The 20137-nt window shown below is 49.6% G+C and overlaps 1 long non-coding RNA gene and 1 other non-coding gene across 2 annotated transcripts in view; both read right to left on the bottom strand.

Annotated features, from left to right (window-relative positions):
* The window catches only part of LOC133353780 (uncharacterized), a 30580-nt gene extending 14029 nt beyond the window's left edge, over positions 1–16551 (bottom strand). The window contains exons 1-2 of the long non-coding RNA XR_009756473.1: positions 16484–16551; positions 14455–14604 (exon numbers count right to left, since the gene is read on the bottom strand). This is a non-coding gene — a long non-coding RNA (uncharacterized LOC133353780). The remainder of the gene's footprint in view (positions 1–14454; positions 14605–16483) is intronic.
* Positions 14792–14897, bottom strand: LOC133354022 (U6 spliceosomal RNA). The gene has a single exon (XR_009756529.1). It is a non-coding gene; the product is annotated as a U6 spliceosomal RNA (small nuclear RNA).
* Positions 16552–20137: the final 3586 nt, after the last annotated feature.

The following is a 20137-nucleotide window of genomic DNA, read 5'->3' as shown; positions in this document are numbered from 1 at the left end:
AGGGGCTAAATGGGGGGTAAATGGGGAGGGGCTAAATGGGGGGTAAATGGGGAGGGGCTAAATGGGGGGTAAATGGGGAGGGGCTAAATGGGGGGTAAATGGGGAGGGGCTAAATGGGGGTAAATGGGGAGGGGCTAAATGGGGGGAAATGGGGAGGGGCTAAATGGGGGTAAATGGGGAGGGGCTAAATTGGGGGGGAGATGGGGAGGGGCTAATTGGGGGGTAAATGGGGAGGGGCTAAATGGGGGGTAAATGGGGAGGGGCTAAATGGGGGGTAAATGGGGAGGGGCTAAATGGGGGGGAAATGGGGAGGGGCTAATTGGGGGGGAAATGGGGAGGGGGCTAAATGGGGGGTAAATGGGGAGGGGCTAAATGGGGGGTAAATGGGGAGGGGCTAAATGGGGGGTAAATGGGGAGGGGCTAAATGGGGGGTAAATGGGGAGGGGCTAAATGGGGGTAAATGGGGAGGGGCTAATGGGGGTAAATGGGGAGGGGCTAAATGGGGGTAAATGGGGAGGGGCTAAATGGGGGGTAAATGGGGAGGGGCTAATGGGGGGTAAATGGGGAGGGGCTAAATGGGGGGTAAATGGGGAGGGGCTAATTGGGGGGTAAATGGGGAGGGGCTAAATGGGGGGTAAATGGGGAGGGGCTAAATGGGGGGTAAATGGGGAGGGGCTAAATGGGGGGTAAATGGGGAGGAGCTAATGGGGGGTAAACTGGGGGGCTAATGGGGGCTAAATGGGGAGGAGCTAAATGGGGGGTAAACGGGGGGGGGCTAAAAGGGGAGGGGCTAAATGGGGGGTAAACGGGGGAGGGGGCTAAAAGGGGAGGGGCTAAATGGGGGGGTAAACGGGGGAGGGGGCTAAAAGGGGAGGGGCTAAATGGGGGGTAACGGGGGAGGGCTAAAAGGGGAGGGGCTAAATGGGGGGTAAACGGGGGAGGGGGCTAAAAGGGGAGGGGCTAAATGGGGGGTAAACGGGGGAGGGGCTAAAAGGGGAGGGGCTAAATGGGGGGTAAACGGGGGAGGGGGCTAAAAGGGGAGGGGCCAAATGGGGGGTAAACGGGGGAGGGGCTAAAAGGGGAGGGGCTAAATGGGGGGTAAACGGGGGAGGGGGCTAAAAGGGGAGGGGCTAAATGGGGGGTAAACGGGGGAGGGGCTAAAAGGGGAGGGGCTAAATGGGGGGTAAACGGGGGAGGGGCTAAAAGGGGAGGGGCTAAATGGGGGGTAAACGGGGGAGGGGGCTAATTGGGGAGGGGGTAAACGCGGGGGGGGGGGGTAAGGGAGGGGTTGGGGGCTGTTCGGTAGTAAAAGCGCACGTACAGTATGAAATATAAAAACACTAAATACGAGGCAACGTATAAAGCGAGCGCAACGACTCCCCTAACTTACAACGATTCGGACAGACACATCGCATTTTTCTACAAACATCGACGGCGATCAGGGGACGCGCGAATGACAGGAGGATTGGTGGCGTGGAAAAAAACTCCGACAGCGTCCCTCCACCCCCCCCTGGGTGACCTGGTCCTGGGAACGGGGCGACCTACCGCTCACCTGACACTCACCTGACCCCCCATCACCGCTTACCCACTTGCCTGAGCCTCACCACCCTCCTCACCTGACACTCACCGCCAGCCATCAACTCGTTTGTTTATCCTCGAGGAATACGATGTGCTATAAAGCTCCCTCCCCCCTCCACAAATGTCCGGTCGGAGCGTGGTCAGAACGTTGCCACAACAAGCAGTACAAAAACAACAAAGTATCGGCAAGAAAAACAAAGAACTTTAAGTGTATTCAGATAAAACAGTTTTATCTCACCAAGTAAAGCCCCCACTGAGGTATTGACTGATCTTCCAGAAGCGACCTGGCTACAAGTGATAGCTGTTGACCCTCACCACCCCCCTCACCTGAACACTCATCACTCACCTCACCACTCACCACTCACCACTTGCCTCACCCTCACCACTCAACTTCACTGAACCTCACCACCCCCCTCACCTCACCACTCACCACTCACCCACTTGCCTAACCCTCATCACTCACCTCACCACTCACCACTTGCCTCACCCTCACCACTCAACTTCACTGAACCTCACCACTCACCTCATCTGAACACTCACCCACTCATCCACTTGCCTAACCCTCACCACTCACCTCACCCTCACCACTCACCTGCCCCTCACCTCACCCTCACCACCCCCCTCACCTGAACACTAACCACTCACCCACTTGCCTAACCCTCACCACTCACCTCACCCTCACCACTCACCACTCACCCACTTGCCTAACCCTCACCATTCAACTTCACTGACCCTCACCACTCACCTCACCACTCACCTCACCCTAACCACTCACCTGCCCCTCACCTCACCCCCCCCTCACCTGAACACTCACCACTCACCCACTTGCCTAACCCTCACCACTCACCCACTTGCCTAACCCTCACCACTCACCTCACCCTCACCACTCACCCACTTGCCTAACCCTCACTACTCACCCACTCACCTCACCCTCACCACTCACCTCACCCTCACCACTCACCACTCACCCACTCACCTCACCCTCACCACTCACCTCACCCTCACCACTCACCACTCACCCACTCACCTCACCCTCACCACTCACCTCACCCTCACCACTCACCTCACCCTCACCACTCACCACTCACCCACTCACCTCACCCTCCCCACTCAACTTCACTGAACCTCACCACTCACCTAACCCTCACCTCACCCTCACCACTGACCTCACCCTCACCACTCACCTCACAACTCACCCACTCACCTGACCCTCACCACTCACCTGACCCTCACCACTCACCTGACACTCACCGCTCACCAGCCATCACTCTCACCTGACACTCACCATTGTGAAGCCGATGCTGTAATGAGACCCAAAGGCTGTTTCCACCCCATACCCCTTCTCTCCCTCCCAAATGACACGTGGCCTATCCGTTGTATGATTTTGATAGGGCTATATTTAAAATGTTAGAGCAGATACAGCGGGCACGGTCGGCTCAAAGGCTGAATAACATCCCCATTCATTATCTTTCAAATGCCATTAAACACATTCCCTTTCGTTGAGTCGTTTCGGATGATTTGCCCGGACAGAGAGACACGCGTGCTCCTGGATCTGTCATTGTATAAACACAGACTTGCACCGTGCATATAAATATATATACATAAGTTGTAGGTTTTAAATGTTTGTCGATGCGAGCGTTGTTTTTGCGACTCGTCACCACCCAAGGTGGTTTATCTAGGTGAGATATTTCAATAAGATGGCATACTCAAATTCGCTGTTTGCGGATAGCCCCTGTTTTATTTTAGAGTCGGCTCCGGTACAAGTAGTCCATGAGCCAGACACTTATTCCACTTTTCATGAACATCTTAGAGTGGCACAATTAACTCGAGCCGTTCCAATTTCTTCACGTGGCCAGTACAGTACCAGTGAATGATGGGAGTGGAGTCATCAAGCAATCCACTCGTAACATTTGGCCGTATAATTATATAGGGTCGGGTACGTGGAACAGTCCGATACCTTTGGGCGGTACCAAGTCGCACTCCTGCCCTAAAAGTCCACATTGTCCGGTGCGCGTGTCGGACACCTGCGGTGATGTGGTTGTCGAAAAGAATGATGTCGGCTCGTGACTTTCCCTTCGGAAGAACGATGGTCGGCAGCTTTGTTAAATATGAAATATGTGTGGCCGTTGAATGCGAGTAGTGAATTTTGGGTCCCGACTTTTGGTGAGTTCACGATGAAGTTTCTCCTACTCAGAGAATTACATTGGAGGATCTAATTGTTCAATTTTGTCGTGGGACTTAGTTTATTCAACTTTTAACCGGTCTTCTGCTTGTGTCCTGCCACCACAGTCACACGTGCATCCAGTACGTGTGGAGATGTACCGGTGAGCTGAAACAATAACTTCCTTGCTGGTGAACAAGTTGCATTTATTAGGTATAGCCCTGTGAGCCATTCGGCTCTTGAATCGGGTGCAACTGCAACAAACAAAAAAACAAAAACATGAACAAGAAAACATCTTAAAGTGACTATGTGCAGACAGAAAATCCAAGAAAAGACAGCAAAATATTGCAGATAAAGCACTGTACACCAACACTGTGTGCAAAAATCCCAGTGATAAAACGGTGACAACTTAATCGGTCAGTGAGATAATACAATAACGACTTCGCTGGTGAGTGACCTGAAACAATAATAACTTCACTGGTGAGTGAGCTCAAATGATAACGACTGGAGCTCCGTGACACGCTTCTACACCTCGTGACAATTTCATTTGTTTGGCCGCGTCGGGTGGTGGAGGGCTCTTGACACAAATTCGTCAGGATGATTACGCGGCCTAACGCGTGAATCAATTATGAATCGTGATATCGCCTGCGACCAGCCACGCGTTACGTTTTGTGCTGCGTCACTTGGCTTTGTTGATGTAATTCTTTGAATAGCCGGATAAACTGTTGCGTCGTCTGACCTGAAGGATGGCGACAGCTTTGGGGAGGCCCTCATCCAGCAGTGGATACAACACGGCCTGTAATGTGTACTTAGTCCTGCACTTGGTGGTGCAAAGGGGGGTTCACGAACCCATCCGTGCGGACTTTTGACCGTAGCCACCTCATATGCCCGTAAGGGTCTCGCCCATGCACTCCGGTTTCCCTTTCGGCAAAACCAAACAAATATGATCCTTAAATAAAGGCACTGGCCAAATATTCACCTCCGAAAAAACAAAAGACCATTGAGACTCGGAGAGGCTTTGCTCACTGTACTGTGAAAATGTCTCACCGTGCACTGTATGCAACTTTGGCTCTCCCTCGCAAAGGGGCGCTCACACACAGGGCCATAAATAAAATCTATTGATCTATCGATCGATCGGGGTGAGATCACCCGTTGCTCATACCTCACCCCCCCACCCCACCCCACCCACAGTCGCGAGGCCGCCACAATTTCCCAAGCATCAGGCGCGTCGCACGGCGCGCCAGCTCGACGGATTCGAAGTACGCAAAAGATCAGAATGCGTACGTACGTGCGTACGTAGCTACCTATTTCGAACTTCTTTCGCACCACGTGGGTGGCTCTAGGAGAGCACCGGCCGTATACGGGTGCTGGGCACGGTTGGACCCGGTCGTCCCCCCACCATCGTTCCGCACCGTCCGGTCAGTGGAGACCGCGGTTTGGGTGTCCGTGACTCGGGAAACAGGGCACTGTGGAGTCATGGCCAAACCGCTGATAACATTCAGTGTCCCGGGCATTACCATCGATTGATGGCGAGCGTTACTTGGTGGTGCAGGGTGGGCTATTTACCCAGGCCACACACAAAGACAAATATCCCCCGCCGAGCCTCGACAGACTGTTTGGGCAAGTGTTGTCAAGTGAAGCACCTATGAAGACCGGCACGGTACACAAGAGGATGGGTGGCCAGCACCACGCCCAACTGTTTTTGTCTCCCCATTGGCGATGTTTACACACCGCACCGGGTACTCATTTGAGACTGATTCGATCTAGGGGAGGCCCAGGACCGGTTCAGATAATCGTCACTGGCGTCGGTGGCCGTGGGCAGGAATTGAACTCGGGTGGCCGAGTTCGGAGCCGCATCGCGCTAACCGCTGCACCACCGCTCCCTTTACCCAGGCCACACACACACACGCGCGCATGCACATGGCCCACTCCCAGCTTGAACCCGATTGTATACGCGCGTAGAAGAAAAAAAATATATGCGTGCGTAATAAGGCTAAAGGGCTCTTGTGGAGTTGCCCGGATTTTCGGAGTGCCCGATCGTTAAGGCTGGGGGAGGCAAAGGTGGCTTGGGTGTGGCGCTGGTCATGCCGCTTACTCAGGTGCCGTGTCGGCCCTTGATAGGCGCTCGCTAACGAGAAATCGTTTTCTGTCCGTGCGGCTAAATGGAATGAGGCTGTCATCACACGCAAATTTTTTTCTGGTATGCGGACGTACGTCGACTTTTTCTAGACGGAGCCCATTTCTCAACAGCAGGTCGTGGAATGGAAAGGCTGGCCATCGTCATGGGTATGTGGAATTTCCACCACTCACTCTGGGGGCCGTCAATGGAGCCGAGGGCTTCCCCTTCACTCATCTGAGAAGGAGGGAAAATAACTGAGTCCAAAGTCATCGCAGACCAGTAATACACCGAACGAACGCATCTTTTGAAACCGCGATTCAACTCAAAATCGCCTCCCAACCTGCTCAAACGAGAATTAGCCTAGCGCCCACCCCCCACCCCTTCCGTCGGCGTGCCTGTGCCTGGCACGGCGGAAATTCCACGTTGGCGTGGCAGACGCCAGTCCATCCACGAGGCGACCGCCGTTGCCCACCGGCGCGTCCCAGTAAATCGCCTGCTGCGGACGGACGAACGACAGACACGCCGCGACAGACCTACCCCGAACGCGCGCGCATCAGAGGTCGCAAACGGGTTTTGATTCCTTACCCGTACCCGGCCGCACCAGGGTCGCAAATGGGTACCCGTACCCGTACCCGGCCGGGTACGGGTTCCCTACCCGTACCCTACCTGAAATGAGTGACAAACGGTTACTCCTAGATTTGAAGTTTTCGTGACTGCAATGATTCATATTCTTAGGTTTTTTCGGTAAAGTCACGTAGGTAAAAACATTAAAAAGTAAAATAAAATAAAAATCACGACGTTTCGGAGGCAACACAAGCTTCCGTCTTCAGGTGGTACCGTCACAGCCACGACAGCTGTATCAAGTAAATAAGAGATTGCAGGAGCTACCACTCCGTTTATATAATGGTTGGAGAAGGTGGTGGGGCAAGGGCCGCATACTTATTATTAATATATATATACTCACCAGTGACTCACGGCCTACCCGTACCCGTACCCGGCCGCACCAGGGTCGCAAACGGCTACCCGTACCCGTACCTGGCCGGGTACGGGTAGCCGGGTATCGGGTAGGGTACGGGTATCGGCTACCCGGTTGCGACCTCTGGCGCGCATCTAAAAAAGCTGGACCACTCCGCCGCGTGTTCCATTAACCCCGAGTGACGCTCAGGAGCGGAGTGAGGAACATAAATCATGCGTGGATTATCAGTAGGGCAACGGCGCCGTGGGCTGCCCGCACACCGCTGTGTAAACACCGCCGCATTAAAGGGTGAAATCGTCGCTGCGTTGCCGAGTGCTCTGCATTGGTCACCCAGTGTGTGAGATTCCAGGAGAGTTGGGGTGGCTAACCATGGCGTTGCTAATATAATTATCACAATATCATTGCGTTTTCAAGCGTGTGTTACCTACACGTCGTGCGTACAGCCCCTTTTATGTAAATCCACTGCCGATTGAAGGCCTCTCCAAGCTAGTCAGTGCTCCGAGATCTGATGAGGAAATCAGACTGTTGATCTGCCCACAAACTGGTGCTCATTTTGTGGATTGCGGGTGAGATGATGGGCTGAGACAACGCTCATAACCAGGATTTGAATTCGCAACCTTCCTGCTGCACCACAACAACCACCGAACTAACATTTGGCTCTTTCCTTCAGACATCAATATTCATCGTAGAGATTTTTTGGTGAAATCGCGTAAATATAAATGTATCCTAATAGGGGTTTTCCCCTTTTTTTCTGGCAACAAAACTGACACCTTTTGCAAGGAATCATGTCTACATTAACCGCAATACTTGCGGTCAAATGCAAACAAAAAACAATACTCTGGTGTGGACCAATCAGTTTCAAAGACAATGCATAAATTACCAGAGTATTGTTTTTTGTTTGCAATTGACTGCAAGTATTGCGGTTACTGTAGACATGATTCCTTGCAAAAGGAGTCAGTTTTGTTGCCAGAAAAAAAGGGGAAAAACCCTATTAGTATATTTTGGTACTGGCAAAGGAGGTCCCACAATATAAAAGTGTCGTTAAACCCCCCCACCACCCGACACACAGCCAATTATGAAGGTTTGTCACGAAAACAAAACATCGGCAATTCGCTACTAGTTCAGCACACTGATGTGTTGGAGATTAAACCCACGACGTTTAGCATTCGAGTACCGTGAAGTTACACCGGTAATTACAACCAGCATCATCAGGCGACAGCCAGAGTTGTGGAGAAATCCTCCTGCCTCGGAATTAAATCAATATTGTGGCTCTGAGAGAGATCAAGATCGTCGGAGTGCATTGCTGGTTTGTGCGCGCGTGCCGCGATGGTTAATGTGGAGGCTTCGTTTTTTGACATCGAGCTTACGGAGCCATTCGCTGACCCGCCGCGGGAGGGGGGCGGTGAACTGCTCGAAAAGAGACGTCACCGTCTCAAGACGACGATGCCGATCGTAACCATCGTACCCGCGATCGATTTATTGAGATGCGCCCCGCCGTTTCCGCTTAGAGCGGTGAAGCGAAGGCGGTTGCGAGGATGAGCTGCGCGCGGCCAACGAAATCCGTGACAGCTTACGACGACGACGACACCGACAAGAAATGCCCCGAAAAAATTTCAAGGTTGTTGTTTTTTTTGTTGTTAAAGGTCCGTGCGTGACCCGAAGCTGCATTGCAATCGAGGAACGTCAGCGTGGCAGATTCACGGCCAGAAACGGATTTTTCTCTTCGGCCGTGATTTACTCCGGGCGAAGTTCGAGGGAAGATGCCAAATCCCAAACCGGCGAATGCTACGTTCTTTTCCCACAAACAGCCCCTATCGTGTCACTCCACTGCTGGATGAGCACCGGCCCCCCACAACGAGTGCGGTCAACGCATTTTGCGCGTGTCCAGCCGTGCTCGCCTCGGGGAACCTCTACGGACACGATGGCGGTAACCTGCAGCCCTGCAATTGCTCGCTCGTGCCGCAGTTGGCGGAAGGGCCTCCACTCGCGTATGTGGCCAGACGTCTTGGAAGAGATGAGAGAGTACCCACACTGCACCCCGCTGCACGCGACCTGCCGATGGACCGTGATAGTAGAGGGGGAGGGGATTTAAGAAACGTGCCCTGTGCTCCGATCGCCGTGTCAGGAGGTCAAACCCGATGACCTTTGACTTGCAAATCCAGCGTGCCAACGATGAGACCACGGCAGCAACCTCATAACACAGTCCAGCATAACAGTAGGTTTTTACGAGCTGCCCGCAGTGTAGTGGGACACACGTGATGGCACTGCCACAAGAGGTGCTATGGTTGGACCAGCTAAAGGTGATGTTTAGAGGAAAGACTAACACTCACGATCGAACCCTAAAACTAAACGTCGAAAACCTTACTAAAAACGATTAAACTCTGAAACTATTGTTATTTTACCGGGTAATGCCCCACTAAGCTATGTAGCTCTTTTTCAGAAGCTACCTGGCCACAAAAGTTAGCCTAACGAAGTGGCTTGTCATCATGTGGAAAATGTTATAGCAGCCAAATACTCTGAACGCGTGATGTCAATTCTAAATGTGGAGCGAAAAACCCAGGGAAAAATCCACGCAACCATGGAGAGAGAAACACGCACAATCCAAATATACGGGTGTCAGGGTCGGGATCAAACCCACGACCTCCTGTATACCAGGCGAGGTAGTGAACATCTCACCACAGGGAGAGAGAGAGAGACACCGCAAACTCCAAATATACAACAGGCATCAGTTTCGTGATCGAAACCACGACCTCCTGTACACCAGGCGAGGTAGTTAACATCTCCTAGCCACCGTGATTAGGATGAGAGAGAGAGACACGCAAACTCCAAATATACAGCAGGCATCAGGTTCGGGATCGAACCCACGACCTCCTGTACACCAGGCGAGGTAGTTAACATCTCCTAGCCACCGTGGTGATGATGAGAGAGAGAGAGACACTCAAACTCCAAATATACAGCAACAGGCGTCAGGGTTGGGATCGAACCCACGATCTCCTGTATACCAGGCGAGGTAGTTAACATCTCCTCGCAACCGTGATGATGATGATGATGAGAGGGAGCGAGACACGCAAACTCCAAATATACTACAGCAGGCATCGTCAGAATCGGGATCGAACCCACGACCTCCTGCACACCAGGCGAGGTAGTTAACATCTCCTAGCCACCGTGGTGATGATGAGAGAGAGAGAGAGACACGCAAACTCCAAATATACAGCAGCAGACGTCAGGGTCGGGATCGAACCCACGACCTCCTGTACACCAGGCGAGGTAGTTAACATCTCCTAGCCACCGTGGTGATGATGAGAGAGAGAGACACGCAAACTCCAACTATACGGGTGTCAGGGTCGGGATCGAACCCACGACCTCCTGTACACCAGGCGAGCTAGTTAACATCTCCTAGCCACCACTGGCTGCAGGTTCACGTCGTCTCTGGCTAACGGTGACTGACGCGCGTTACCACACCTCGTCATAACATTTGACTAATCGTGTTTGATGACGATTGTCGTCTCACCTTCCCTGCGTAGCCCTTCGAGTGAAATAGTGCACCGCGTATTGTACGCCAGTGTCAGCGATTTTTCTAAACGTGAATTTATACCGACTTTGCTTCCTGGAGCGCCGAATGGTTTCGACCGCCCCCCTCAAATATAAATCATCATCATCATCACCACAAAGCAACACACCGATTTACCTAAAATATATAATGCATCTATAAAAATCTGTAATGATTAATTACGCCCGCGCTAAAATAGGTTGGTGGAGCGGTGGCGCAGCGGTTAGCATTTCTCGTGCCACGAATCCATTCCAGCAACCCGAGTTCGATTTCCCAGCGACAGGTATTCATGAGCGGCGAGTGATACATGGTGAACGGTGTTCTTTTCTGCAATATTTTGCTGTCTTTTCTTGGATTTCCTGTTTGCACTCAGTCACATATTCACTTTAAGATGTTTTTTTGTTCATGTTTTTGTTTTTTGTTTGTTGCGGTTGCACCCGATTCAAGAGCCGAATGGCTCACAGGGCTATACCTAATACATGAAACTTGAACTTGATACCTTGCCTCCGCCAAGCCCACCCTGATCAGCGTGGTGAAGTATGGTCCAACCAGGCCCCCCATAGCCAAATATATTGCGATGGCGAGATGTTAACTACCTCGCCTGGTATACAGGAGGTTGTGGGTTCGATCCCGACTCTGACGCCTGCTGCTGTATATTTGGAGTTTGCGTCTCTCTCTCTCATCATCATCACGGTGGCGACGAGATGTTAACTACCTCGCCTGGTATACAGGAGGTCGTGGCTTCGATCACGACCCTGACGGCTGCTGCTGTATATTTGGAGTTTGCGTGTCTCTCTCTCTCTCCCTGTGGTTGCGTGGATTTTTCTCCGGGTCCTCCGGTTTTTCCCTCTATATTTAGAATTAACAACACGCGTTTAGGGTATTTTGCTGCTATACATGTCCACGTGATAAGCCACTTCGTTGAGCTATCATTTGTGGCCAGGTCGCTTCTGAAAAAGAAATTAATATCTCAGTGGACCTTACCTGGTAAGAACAAAAATAGTTAACCGAAAGACTCAAGGATTATAGTTCCTTATGCTTTGCACTGCTATCGTGTTTTTTGTATTGTTTGCTGTTGTACCATTCTCACCCGCGCCTACTGGACATCTGTGAAAGAGAGCTTTCTAGCTCATCAGATTTCCGCCAGGATTAATACACATTCATTCAGACTACACGCACTCTACGTTATAAAACAAAAACGTGGAACACCACGTGAATAAGTACACAATCTAATATTGGCACTGTTATTTTTAACACGCTGTATATGTTGACACGTGTGTGAACAATGCACACATCACTTACGGATTCAAATCGGACGTCAACCTGGGCATTTGTAGCTGCCCAAACGTCGTCGTTTACACCGCCGACTGACGCGACGCGTCCACGAGTTGATGTCACCGCAGCGGTCTTTTTTGATTGCGCGCATCCACAAATCGCGCCCGGACCAACTTCCATTCGCGGGCGAGCACGCGTCCCCAAGGTGCGTTACGATGGCCACCTTCTCCACCTTCACCGCCTTCTCCACCTTCACCGCCTTCTCCACCTTCGCCGGTGAAGGTGGCCAGGAAGAACGGTAAAACAAAGCCCTGCGACTGACCAGGCGGTGGGAAGACCTTCATCCCCGTTCAGCGGCGGGTTGAGAAAAGGCCGACAATAATTCCGAACGTCCAGGCTTATCGCGATACGCACGTCCTCGCTGCTGCTGCTGCTGCTGTCTTCGCTACTACGAGCACGTTTGAGCGTGACGTACTGCATTCTTTTTTTTTTACTCGTCGTATATCGTTCAAAGGACGTGTGTCCCACAATGTGCTTTGGAGATTGTGCATTGAGATGTGTCGGGAATTTCACGTGATAAAGACGATGACGACGACAACAACAACCATAATTTACAGCCCTTTGATGGATGAAGACCTGCCCACGTTGTGTCGGTCGTGGAGACTGTTTGACCATACTTCACCATTCTGGTCAGAGTACAGCTTGGCAAGGCAGGTGTCCAGCTATCACTGGCCACCGATGTTAGCCGTGGCCGGGACACAAGCACAGATCTCCCCACTCCGCCACAGCTCCACCATAATAACAGCGGTATTGCCATGACCACATCGACTAGCACGGTTGGCAACGTACGGTGCGAAAGAAAGTTCAACATCGTGCATTACACGGTTTGATCGATGTGTGCTTATCGCTACACGATGCCGCCGGGAGCTCCCTCTCACTGTGAATGGTGGGCGTATGATGGCTTTTAAAGTTGTATGTTTAAAAGTTCTATGTTTTGACATACATCCCACTGGGATTTTTGCACACAGCGTTGGTGTACGGTGTTTTTTTCTGCAATATTTTGCTGTCTTCTCTTTGAATTTCTTTTTGCACATAGTCACTTTAAGATGTTTCTTGTTCATGTTTTTGTTTTTTGTTTGTTGCGGTTGCACCCGATTCAAGAGCCGAATGGCTCACAGGGCTATACCTAATAAATGAACTTGAACTTGACAGATGATGATGATGTGTTTCACCACGACAATTGAGGATAGCGCAGATTGCAACTCTGGTCACCAGTCTTAAAGCACGCACCACAGAGTGACGCCACCACCTTACTTCCATCATTCGCCATCAGAATTTCAGATGATAACTTCAGCATATTTCTAGGCCATCGTACTGGCTCACCCACAGCACTCGGCACGAACGGGGAAACATTGATGATCAAACTAGATTCGAAGCTTTCGTGACTCAGGAATTATTCGTTGGTTCTTTCGGTAAAGTCACGCAGAAAGAAATTCAATTAAAATAGAATACGACGTTTCGATTGCAACACAAGCAACCACCATCAGGTAGACATGATTGAGAAAACAAACATAGTGAATTTGTAAATATAGTGCAATACAACACAGAGTGTTGGCCAACAATACAGTCAATACCCCACCTGGTTGATTACGTTCTTCCGAAGATTGATGATCAATTACATCCCTACTGTACGGAGGAAGAAACGGCTATTTAAATATATGGGTCTCTAACTCTCTAATATAAAACAATAAAAAATTCTCACGACGCTTCGACTGCAACACAAGCAATCATCATCAGGTGTGAAATCCACAGCAAGAAAATTTCAAAATTTCAAATTTTCTTGCTGTGGATATCACACCTGATGATTGCTTGTGTTGCAGTCGAAACGTCGTGAGAATTTTTTATTGTTTCATATAAATATTATTTTATTATTTCCCTTCTACGTGACTTTAGCGAAAGATCCAAAAATATGAATCCCTGCAGTCACGAAAGCTTTAAATAAAAATATTTTACTACTGAAATGTATTTGTTGCCCGATTGAAACGGCTGTACGCTGTACAAACCTGAAAACTCAATTCCCCTGTACGAGAATACTGGGGGTTAAACCGTATGGGGTTGACAAATATGGGGTTAAATTTCGATTTAAAGCTTTCGTGACTGCAGGGATTAATCTTCTTGATTCTTTCGGTAAAGTCACGTAGAAGGGAAATAATAAAATAATAAAAATAAAACATAATAAAATACAATTCTCACGACGTTTCGGCCACAACGCAAGCAGCCGTCCTCAGGCGAAGAACAGGGCTGTCGGAAAGACAGCGTATTTTTAAAATCCTTTATATTAAGTTCGCTTGCTTGCTTGCTTACAACCGTGCAAACCTTTCGGTCGTTTTTTAACCCACTTCCCGTGATCCAATCGAGCTGACATTTTGCACACAGACTCGTTGTGCGAGACAATTAATGTTCGTGAAATTTTTTTTCCAAAATTTTACACTGTTTAGGGAAAACAAATTAAATATTAAATTACCAATTGTTTAATACTGCAGACAATCATCTGACCCATAGGTGGCAGCCATCTCAAGCCAGAGGACGAGAGGACTCTACCCTCCACGCATATAAAGGATTTATAGCGAAAAACTTTGTTTTTACGGGTTATATTATTACTTTATTATTTCCCTTACATGTGACTTTACCGAAAGAACCAAGAAGATGAAATACGGGGTTGACAGGTAATTGTCACTGCACAGCGAGACACACAAATCCGTGGTTGCAACACCGGTGATGGGACGTCTACTTACCATGCTCAGAGCGCCGTCAGAGTTCGGACCCCACTGGGAGAAGCTCTTCAGGTGGATCTGGGGAAGGTTGGGATCACGTTCGTCCGCAGTGGAAGCGTCGACCGGGCGAGATCGTTGATCTTGACTCGGATTTTGCTTCTTCATCCGTCACTTTTTTTGGTGAGAAGAAGAAAAAAAAGCAGACAGCGAAAGGGGTGAGCGTGGGGTGGGGTGTGGTTCCTTTAGATGGCGAGAGAGACACTGAGAGAGACACTGAGAGACAGAGAGAGAGAGAGATACTGAGACTGAGAGACGAGAAAGAGAGACAGAGAGAGACACTGAGACTGAGAGACGAGACAGAGAGATAGACCGCTTCACGAATTTGCGTGTCATCCTTGCGCAGGGACCATGCTAATCTTCTCTGTATCGTTCCAATTTTAGTATATGTACTGCCAGAGAGATAGAGAGAGACTGAGAGACAGAGAAAGACAAAGAGACAGAGAGAGACAGACAGAGAGAGACAGAGAGAGACACTGAGAGACTGAGAGAGACAGAGAGACGAGACAGAGAGACAGAGAGAGACTGAGAGACAGAGAGACAGAAAGACGAGACAGAGAGACGAGACTGAGAGACAGAGACATCTAGAGACGAGACAGAGAGAGAGAGACACTGAGAGACAGAGAGAGACACTGAGAGACAGAGAGACGAGACAGAGAGACGAGACTGAGAGACAGAGACATAGAGAGACACAGAGAGACAGTGAGAGACAGAGAGACACACTGAAAGACACACAGAGAGAGAGAGAGAGTCACAGAGAGAGAGACAGAGAGACACAGAGAGACTGAGACAGACGGAGACAGACGGAGACACAGAGACAGCTTTCTCGACGGATACCCGGGGGCACAGGAAGAACGTCCGTCCCCAGGCAGCGAGACAGCAAACGGAGCGAAAGTCGCGAGCAACACGACGCCACGACCTCGTGCTGGACTTGACAAGACTGTTGGGGCAAGCGCTGTTAGCGAGCAGCACCTCTTTGTCTCCCCAGTGGCGATGTTCACACATCGCTACCGGGTACTCATTTGAGGCTGAGTCGACATAGGGGAGGCCCAGAACCGGTTCAGATAAATGTCACTTGCGTTTGCCGTAAGCGGGAATCGAACTCGGGGTTCGCCAGGTTCGTAGCGCAGCGCAGCGCTAACCGCTACCCCACCGCTCCCCAGACACACAGAGACACACACACACACATAGACCCACAGACACAGACCCACAGACACACACACACACCCACCGCTCCCCACACACACAGACACACAGAGAGGCAGACCCACAGACACACACAGACCCACACACACACAAACAGACACACACAGACACACACACAGACAGACACACACAGACAGACACACACGCAGACACACACACAGACCCACAGACACACACAGACACACACACAGACCCACCGCTCCCCACACACAGACAGACACACACAGACAGACACCCACACACACACACAGACCCATAGACACACACACAGACAAGACACACAGCCAAAGAGAGGCACACACACAGACCCACAGACAGACACACACACAGACAGACACACACGCAGACACACACACACAGACCCACACACACACACAGACCCACAGACACACACACACAGACCTACCGCTCCCCACACACAGACACACACACAGACAGACACACACACAGACACAGAACCACACACACACACAGACCCACAGACACACACACACAGACCTACCGCTCCCCACACACAGACAGACACACACAGACAGACACCCACACACACACACAGACACACAGACACACACACAGACAAGACACACAGCCAAAGAGAGACACACGCAAAGTCACAAAGAAACCAGAAGACACGACGCGCGAAGGGACGGATGGAGGGGGGGGTAAAAGATTCGACTGAGAAAGTTCACAGAGACGCACGGAGAGCGCTGCGTGCGAAGGGAAGTAATCTTGACCACCTTCGCCACGCCAGCGATCGAACCAAAGTGAATCGAACACCGTCACCTACCAAATACATCTCGGGGAGGGGAGGTGGAAGTACATTCATCATCCTCAAGAGTCCAGCCTCGTACTGCGGGGAAAGGGGAGAGGCCGCTGGGGTTGTTCTCAGGGTGTGGGGGTGGGCAGGGCCGGGTCGTTTGTTGGACAGGGCCGTGTTTGGGTCACTGGTTGGGACAGGATTTTTGGGAATTTCCAGGCACTTCTATAGGGTCGGGTTGGGCCAGGATTTTTGGGAATTTCCAGGCACTTCTATAGGGTCGGGTTGGGCCAGGATTTTTGGGAATTTCCAGGCATCTCTATAGGGTCGGGTTGGGCCAGGATTTTTTGGAATTTACAGGCATCTCTATAGGGTCGGGTTGGGACAGGATTTTTTGGAATTTCCAGGCACTATAGGGTCGGGTTGAGCCAGGATTTTGGGGAATTTACAGGCATCTCTATAGGGTCGGGTTGGGACAGGATTTTTGGGAATTTACAGGCATCTCTATAGGATCGGGTTTGGCCAGGATTTTTGGGAATTTCCAGGCATCTCTATAGGGTCGGGTTGGGCCAGGATTTTTGGGAATTTCCAGGCATCTCTATAGGGTCGGGTTGGGCCAGGATTTTTGGGAAGTTACAGGCATCTCTATAGGTTCGGGTTGGGCCAGGATTTCTGGGAATTTCCAAGCACTTCTATAGGGTTGGGTTGGGTGGGCGAGCGAGAGGGCGTTAGCGAGGTCATCGCAAGAATGTTTGGCCGGTGGGGAAATACCCGTGTCAACGAAATGAATAACGATTAGCAGAAAAAAAGTTTAAACTTGTGGAATGCACTAAAAAAAACCTCTCCAGGAGTGTGCGGCTGTGGTCACCCAGATCAGAGCGTAACGACAACGCCAACAATGACGGACGCAATTCCCCGATCCACAAATACCAAGGAGACATCATCGCTGTGATTCCATTCCGCCGCTAATGAAGTGGTGATCTGGGCTTGATTCACCTGAATGTGAAGTTTGTAGTTGTTGCATTATCTACATCAGCAGCCGTACGAAGGATAGATGAATAACAACGCCTTGCTAATTTAACACGTAGGCTTTCGCGACCAAAATTCATAATCAAAGCTTTTGGGTTAGATTGCGTCAGTATAAATGTGTCGTAACCCTCCATCAGCTGACAGAACCAGTAAGGTTTGTCACGTAAACAAAACGTGGCAATAAATTGCAAAGTAAACACACGACATTTACCATTTGAGTACTTAAGTAGTCATTCATTTTGATTTAAAGCTTTCGTGACTGCAGGGATTCATATTCTTGGTTCTTTCGGTAAAGTCACGTAGAAGGGAAATAATAAAAAGATAAAACAATAAAAAAATATGTATAAAACAATAAAAACATTTTATTGTTTAATATTTTTATTATTTTATTATTTCCCTTCTACGTGGCTTTACCGAAAGAAACCAAGAAATAATAATTAATTGCCAAGTTTTTTTTATATGACATTTTACTGGCTGTGTCTGGTGATGGAGGGTTACGACGCATTTATATTTAGGCGATCTAACCCAATAATCTATATTATGAATGCCTTGCTAATGTATGACAAACCACCTATCTCAACTGCTCCACTGACCCGAGTTTAAACTCCCAATCAAAAAATGGTTTGAACCGGTCCTGGGCCTCCCCTAGGTGGACTCGGTCACAAATGAGTACTTGGGATACAAAGGCAACCGGGGCTTGGTGGTGCTGGCAACTCCACTCTCCCTCGTGTGCCACAGTGCCGGCCTTCGTAGGTGCTGCTCGCTAACAGCACTTGCCCCAACGCTCTGGTGAAATTATACTGGTGGGAACCTCCTGGTTACACCAGCCCACAGGGGATTATTGTGTCCGTCCGTCCGTCGTGCAGGGAGGAGCTGGGTGGGGAGGGGAGGGGCTGGTCACCCCATGGTCCCTTATAAAACTCAACGTTTAACCTACTCACGCCGGCTTGTGCCCGCCCTCACAGTCGGGCACATTTGCGGAATACACCACGCCGCCGTTGACCCTGGCCATTGACCGAGCAACCCAACGTTCCTACCAGCTCCCTCCGCAGGAATGTGTTATACAAGGGGGTCGGGGATCTTTGTCTTATGACTTGGTTACTTGTCCTACCTTACACTTTTACACTTCATCATTATCGCCACCACTAACATAGCCACGAGCTATCCACGTTGTCATCAGCCGTGATTTATTGGGCGCAGGAATGCATTGCTGAGTGCACCGAGACTCGCAGGAAATAAACGTCACCAATGAGTCGGCAATATTTGAAAACATAATTTGCATCTAAATATATTTTTTTCGTAATGCGTTCTCGTTGAATGTGGGTTGTCTGTTACGCAACAGTTGCCGTTTGGTTGATATCAAATGCAAATTTTTTATCAGGAAACGTTGAGGAATCCGATGAGTTATGCAGCTATTTTCGTTACAGACGTTCAGTCAGGGGTGGAGTCAACGAGTTACAATACAAAAAAATGGTCATCAGGAAATATTACAAAAATAGAATTCTAATCAGGCCCGCCCCATGGTGTAAAGTGGCAGTTCACAACTCGTATTATCTGCACCGTCTCTCCGCGCTCCCTATTTATAGAGCAGTGTTACGGAAGGGCAATGGCACGACACTTAAATGGTTTAATTCTTGCAAATCACAGCACGAGGTATTTCACGACCAGTGCAAAGCAGAGTTTAATGGTCGGCATACACACAGGTAGCATTAATCCGGGCGGCCGCTGGTATTCGAACCACGAATTTGTCTACAACAAACACCTTTACCGCTGGTCCTTGTGCTGAAATTAAACGCGAGGTTTCTATCAGGGATGGCAAAAAGAAGAGTCGTGGCTCAGGATCACGATTTTATTTCAAGAATCGATTGCAGTATGACTTATATATATATAAAAATAGGAAGAAAAAAACCCTTGGGAAATTTAGCGGCCTCTAGTGGCCGGAGGGGAATTACATGACCCCTATTAATCATACACCATTAAACGAATCTTAAAAAAAACCCGTTCGGTGCTGTATCCTTAACATAATTTAAATTAAATAATAATAGGGGTTTTTACCTTTTTTTCTGGCAACAAAACTGAAACCTTTTTCCGAGGATTCATGTCTGCATTAACCACAATACTTGCAGTCAAAATGCAAAACACAAAACCACTATGATAATATATGCATTGTCCTTGAAACTGATTGGTCCACACCAAGGGACGGCTTTCTTTTGAGCCTCGACCCAATTGGTGCTCGACCAGAGGACGCCAAAGGGCGTACAGCTCACAGACAATGCTGCACTATCAAAGTAATGAGGGCTCGGGGTGAGCATCTACATCATTAGACCTCCTTTGCCAGTACCAAAATATAATAGGATAATTAAAATTGATAAAGAATCCACGAATAATCGTTCACAGGGCACGGAATTCGATGCATGCACACCATGAGCTTGTGAACAAATATCAATCCGTTCATCGTTACATGGGATGTTACCCACCACCACTCCCCCACGGCCAGGTTAAGGTTCTTGTAGGCCCTAGGCAAAGTTCAAAGTTCATTTATTAGGTATAGCCCTGTGAGCCATTCGGCTCTTCAATCGGGAGCAACCGCAACAAACAAAAAAAACATGAACAAGAAAACATCTTAAAGTGACTATGTGTAAACAGAAAATCCAA

This window comes from Lethenteron reissneri, chromosome 45 (genome assembly GCF_015708825.2).
Source record: "Lethenteron reissneri isolate LAM-NWPU_2019-01 chromosome 45, ASM1570882v1, whole genome shotgun sequence".
Lineage (NCBI taxonomy): Eukaryota > Metazoa > Chordata > Hyperoartia > Petromyzontiformes > Petromyzontidae > Lethenteron > Lethenteron reissneri.
The sequence above is the reverse complement of the archived record's forward strand: the minus strand, read 5'-3'. Positions and strand labels throughout refer to the sequence as shown.